This window comes from Taurulus bubalis, assembly GCF_910589615.1.
Source record: "Taurulus bubalis genome assembly, chromosome: 7".
Classification (NCBI taxonomy): Eukaryota; Metazoa; Chordata; class Actinopteri; order Perciformes; family Cottidae; genus Taurulus; species Taurulus bubalis.
This window is the reverse complement of record NC_136595.1, coordinates 17,213,666-17,220,257: the sequence shown is the minus strand read 5'-3', so window position 1 is coordinate 17,220,257 and position 6,592 is coordinate 17,213,666. Positions and strand designations below refer to the sequence as shown.

Below are 6,592 nucleotides of genomic sequence, written 5' to 3'. Positions count from 1 at the left end.
TTTTGATTGGCTGATGAGTGGCACCTCACGGCAGAACTCCAGGGGATTCGGGGGAGACGTGCTTGATTCCTCCATGGTGAGGGCAGCGCGACCAGGTCATGTTTGCGCGCTGAGGCACATTAAATAGCCTAGAGTTTTTTTTCAGCGTGAGAAATATGATCTGTGGCAGGAAGATCGAAATGAGTGACAGTCACGCGCAATGCGTGACACTTGAGAGCCCTGACAACTTCAAAACCTGTGTCAGATAAGGACAATGTGTACATTTACATTTGTGCAAATATACAAACCAAAGTCCTGCTTTTGATGGATGTGGCAGTCAGTACAGAACCACTCTGAATCCTTTAGAGAAGGAAACGAGTACAAAGTGAACAGAATAAAAAAATGAAGTCAGAAGATTTAAGCTAAATAAAACAGCCTAAAAGTATATTTTTGTCATTACAAGAACAGTCAACAATAAAACGTGTCCCATCAAAGATGGTTCTTCATGAAAAATGTTGGACCTAAGTAAATGCTACCCACTCCTGTATCGTCCCTGCAGAAATATTGCATTATTGCTGATGTACACTATTACAGCTCATTTCTCTTCTTCAACAGATGCTGGGTTTGACAGATATAAACTGGTCGTGCAAGTGGTAATTGGAGAACATCGCGGACAAGGAGTCAAGTGAGTGATCATTTGGTAATGGTGAACACAAAATTGCTGTGGAATTTGTAAAACTAATATATGGGAATACTCTCTGACTATGGTCATTCTTACCATCAACACTCAAGTGATGGACAAAAAAAGATCACCAACTTAGCGGATGTGTGTTATATTTATTGTGCACTTCATAAATGCTCAAGCTGCAAAACAAAACAAAAGAACGACAATGCAATAACAGCACTACATTTATCAGAATCCTTCAGTACTACTGGACAGCTTTACCACAGTCATGACATTTCTTGAAAAGTTTAGAAATGAGAAAAACTGTTATCCTATGGGAACCCTTACTGGAGTAACATTATTTGTCACTGCTGTCATACACATTTTGCTGGAATTTGTAGATTTCACTGTATTTTTTACAGCAGCATCGTGTCAACTGAGTGACACTAGAATCTTTAATTCCATGCATTTAAAAGTACTAAGAAGATATTTTTGAATTCCTGGATTGAACTGTCATTGAACTGACAGTCAACAATTAATGTATATTATGATTAAAGGTCTCATCCTTGTGGATTGCATTACATTGTACAACGTTTTTCAAAAAATAGTTCAGACCTTCAAAAATTAATGCTTGACCCTCTCATGTGTTTCACCAGGATGTCTTCAAGGTGTTTATGGGATGCGGACACAGACAACTATGCAGAAGATGTTTTCATGAACGTAGGTGCCTTTGTTCTGTTCATTCAGATGTTAGGGGGGGAAACAGACTCCTCAATACAATGTTTTAATCAGTGTGTATTTAATGTGTTTTGCCTCTGTGTACAGGACAGCTTGTTCTGTGTGGTGGCAGTTTTCGGAAGCTATTACTACTGAGGACATAAGGATGGATGATAGAGATCTCTCAGATGAAAAGTTGTGAGGTGAACATCCAAATGAGGCTGCTCGCCTCCAGCACGTCCGGCCCACGGTGCATATGAATATGATGCAGCACAGTGTGTTTTTGTACACTTCAGGTGCTTGACTTAGCACAGCAGCTACAGCAGAGGTCAGTATTTGTCCCTGATTGTCAACATTATGACAGATCATTACTGCTGGCCAACGACTGTAAGTATACAGGAATTGAGCAAGAAATACTTTACGGAAATTTGAACCACTGTCTGTCTTGTGCATCAACACTTGTATGATTTATGAACTTACATTATAGATTATAACTGTAAATATTAAATAAAGCCCTGTTTGAGTTTCAAACCATGACTTATCTCTTGAAGTAGACATATTATTCATCACAGAAGTAATATAATTTTGCAGTTTGAAGACATGAAAACAGGAAAAAAAGTCCAACAATGCCTATAATTATAAACAAAATGTTACCTACAGTTGTCATACTTATTTATTCTTTATGTGCACTGCATTGTGGCATTGAGTATTTGTAGATCTACGATAAACAAATCAAAATTGAAAAGATTTAAAACTTTTATTACATACACATTTCTAGCCACAGGGAATTTCTTGAGTCAAATTTGAGTTGGGTTATATTTCTGGGTCCCCTGGATCACCAACAACATGAGATGCCACCTGAAGTGATCAAGATTGCATTTTTTTTTTCACATGGCCATTATATTTCAAGTCATGGTGTGCTGGCTGATTGTGCCAAGCATGAAAATAAGGACGGATATCTGACACACATACTGTATACGAGTGTGTGTATATGTATTTATACACATGTTAATCCATTCATGTGGTATTTCTCGGGTATAAAAAAAATGGTTTTATACCTGAGAAATACCAATTTGTTCTTCAGGATAGTATTCCTTTTCAAGCAGTAGTTTGAGGAACATTTTTCAATCGGATGACTTTATTACAATATTATTGCTTTTATACACGGTGATGGGATTTAGGATTAGAACACAATTTCACAAAAACATTCGTACATTAGTATTCTTCTTGTTTGCAAAATTTCAATATTTTCTTTTGCAATATATAACTTAGTTAAGATTACACTACACCTTAGAAGTACACTGTATCCTCACATTGTGTCTCTTCTCTTTCAGCAGTCTATAATACATGTATTCTCTCTCTAAATCTGTGTGTGCAGCAGCTCTTTACAATTCAAGTGGTGGTCTTGATGTTGTTTTTCCAATTAACTGCACAATGACAGATGTTTACGATTCTGCATTTATATTTAGCACTCAGCTGTGATCGTGGTGAGTTCTGAATACTCTCTATTATACTCTCCTTTCTCCTCCCTACATCTCTGTTGTTTTAGAAGCAATGCTTTGGCGTTTGAGACTATGTAAACACAAATTCAACTATATACATGTTTTAAAGATTCATAGATGGGTTATAGATGTCTGAAAGTAGTGTTGTAGATTGACATATGCTTACATTATTACAGCATTATAGGCACATTATTACAATATGCTTCATTTATTACAGCAACATAGCTTCTAAAGCCTTACATTTGGTTTGAATTATTTAAATGTTATATATTACCAACACATGCATGTAGCTTTTTGGATAATCGGTTTTCTAAAGGGCAACAAAGGAAACAGACATTAATTCACAAGGAAGGCAAAAGCTAAGTTTACCCAACACGATAATTCTTACAATATCGGTGGACCCCCTGGGACTGTCAAAGGGAAGGGCCACCTGCTGTGAGGGCTGCAATGGCGACCCTCAGAGGAAGAGAGACCTGCATGGTTGACCGAAGTGCGGGGGTTCGCTGGCATGGTCCTCTGTTCCAGCTGCTACAGAATAACAGAGACTTCTCCTGGACGGACCTACGGCCAAGCCAGCCTTCACTTCGAAAAACACAGTCGGGCCAGCCCGCACGTATTTTTTTGGGATGCGTTTGTACTAGTCATTACGGTACGAGCGTGTAAAGAACTGAAAATAAGAGCAAACTTCTGGTGAATGAGAACTGTATTCCAAGGACGTTCTGTTTTTTAATTTCAAAATAAAAGCTCTCGAAAAATCACATTCATGAGAAAAATGATTCAAATCAATTTATGAGCCAATTTATGTCTAATTTCAGATTAGATTAGAAAGGAAATGACCCATAGTTACAAACTATTTCCACTTTAGATTAATAGTAGACCACCTAGAGACAATCAAGAGATTCTGATGCCCTGATTCTGATGCCCTTCAAAATCAATTTATGAGCCAATTTATGTCTAATTTCTGATTAGATTTGAAAGGAAATGTTCCATAGTTACAAACTAATTCCACCTTAGATTAATAGTAGACTGTTGTGGAAATGTATCATTTTTCTTTTTAGATGTAACTTGTCTCGCTTAATTCTGAACATTGTGCGCATGAGACGGCTAATCCTGACCTGTATCTTGTCAAATGTATCTTATGTCTGACTTGTAGTGTCATCCTGATCTACCCACTTAACCTTCTTCTTTGGATACAGCAGTACCAAGCACATATCAAGGCTGGGACTTCTCCTTGGTGCTTCAGCGGACAGAGGAGGACGCCTGCGAAAGGGCCGAAACAATGTGCATACAGAGTAGACTCTGTTAAACCTCTTCTTGTGGTTAACTGAACCATCTGTGGGGAAAGAGCTCTATCTATTCACATTAATTATTCCAAGTGTCTGTTCAATAAAATAATAAAATGTTCAGAATCCAACGGAATTATGTCAATAGCGTGATTTTTTTCAAGAGTTACGGTAATTTCATCTGGCATGTTACTTTCTGTCGCCGGCAACAAGGTTCACACTAGAAGAGCAAACGGGCGTGCCAAGATCTCCAAGAAAGGGTGAGTGGGCCCATGAGTCATGATGTAATGATTCAATTCAATTAGCAGAGAGAAAAAAAAAAGATTAAAAACCTTCCTGTTACCTTTGGGCTCAATTTGACCCCATTAAATTTTTAACGTCTCTAAAATGATTGACATCATTTTTTGCTTCATATTTCATGACTTTTCCTAATTTAATGGGGACAACTAAGTAAACATAAAATTAACATGATATGTTTTAAATGTCCTGTACACATCGGTGTTCTGTGGGGTCAATTTGACCAGGCTGTTTTTCACTGTGTAAAACACAAGAAATATCAACATTTTACACAAATGTCTCTTGGTTGTTTAGGATGATATTGAGGTCACTATAACAAGCAATTTTATAATCTTCAGAAAGCTTTAGGGCCCTAACCTAACCATTGTGTGGTGTTCGGGTCTGGACCCGTTTTTATTTGTTATCAAACGAAAATGATACGATTCATTATTTTTTCAAACTCAGACTCAATGGTCTTGGCTCATTTTCTGTGAAAAACATAAATCAGAACACATTTTTAATGATCACACACACACACACACACTGTACACCCCCCCTACACATTTATATTACATACAGAGTGTTCGGGTCCTCCTATCTGGGCCTGCTTAGCGTGTGTGTAAATGAACTGTATTTGTATCGCGCATTTCTAGTCTTCCGACCACTCAAAAGAGTCCTCATTCACCCATTCACACACCGACGACAGGGGCTACCATGCAGTATACCACCTGCCGATCAGGACTAACTAACATTCATACACCGTTGGCACAGCATGTGGGGCAATTTGGGATTAAGTCTCTTGTCCAAGAACACATCGACATGAGCTAGCGGATTGAAGGACAACCCTGTGTGCATGTATCACTCTTCATGATAAACAAGTAAAACAATTTGCTGAATTTCTTATTAATGGACAAGTGTAAAGCTATAATTCATATTTATATTAATTCACAGGTGAACTTTGACAATTACCAGGCCATTGTTTCTGTTTTGAATATAAACAACAACCACTGGAAGTTACTGTTTAGTAGCATAGTTATTCCTCTATAGAGTTTCAATGTCCAGTATTGTTTTGAAAATATAATCAATATTTGTTTCATTAAAATAATTATTAATACTTTTCAGTACATAAATGCAGTCAACCACAGTGTATTGGTGGATCCTGCAAACAGTCCCATAGAGGAACAACTGGCAGATTCAAAATTGGCAGCCACAAAAATCAGCAGGTTGCTGTCAGGCCTGATCTAAAAGGAGGACCCAGATGCAGGGGATATCCGTACAGGCGCACTTTATTGTTTCCTTCGATCCTAACAACTCTCTCACTAAACCTTCAAACATAAAGTGCTCCCGAAGGAGGGGAAAAAAACAGAACAAAACTACTTACGCACAAAAACTCTTGGGGAAAATCTAACTAGGGCTGTGGCCGCGGGCTTTGGTGCATGGACCAGGACAAACACTTTGGCACAGGACAGAGGGAAGACGCAGACTATAAGCACATGAGGGTAATGGGGAACAGGTGGAACCACTCAGGGATCAGGGGAGACAATCAGACCGGTGACACATGAGGAAGGGCAAGTGACCTGAAACGAGAGGAGAGTCAGGCTTCAAAATAAAACAGGAAGTTACAAGACAAAAACCCAAGACAAGACAACCCTCACCGCGGTGTGACAGTTGCCAGGTTGCTTGAAGAGCTCCATTCTTTCGACTTCAACGTGGAGAGCCGGTCTGGGACGTGATAATCATTATTAATAATCAGCGTGCTTGAATAATTTTGTGTGATGATAAAAACGTGTTCTAATGTGTGTGCTCAGCTGACCAACCTGTTAAACACAGTGTGAAACAGTAGCACAGTCAGGATGTTCAAGGTCAGATGTGAGGAGTCAGCGAGAGGGAGTGTAGCTCAGCTGTGACCCAACACATTCAATCATACACAAATGTTTTGTATTAAAACAATTAGAGAAGAGAGGCACAGACAGCGTTGTACACAATGTTGTGCCTTGAAGTCAGAAGGGCGGAGACTACCTTCCTCTTCTGATAGTTAGCGCCAATCAGATTTGTAAATAATAAATTACGTCCACATTGGCTGAGCAGGGCTGGTCGAATCATCCCTGCCTTTGCAATCGCAGTGCTCGTACTTGTATTTTGCTTCGTGACCTGACAAATAAATCAACGAG

General features: G+C 38.8%; 1 long non-coding RNA gene across 1 annotated transcript; it reads left to right on the top strand.

The window, feature by feature from the left end:
- The first annotated feature begins 594 nt into the window (after positions 1 to 594).
- On the top strand, positions 595 to 1,540 carry LOC306739373. Its single transcript, XR_013771033.1, has 3 exons — positions 595 to 664; positions 1,300 to 1,363; positions 1,469 to 1,540. It is a non-coding gene; the product is annotated as an uncharacterized lncRNA (long non-coding RNA).
- Positions 1,541 to 6,592: the final 5,052 nt, after the last annotated feature.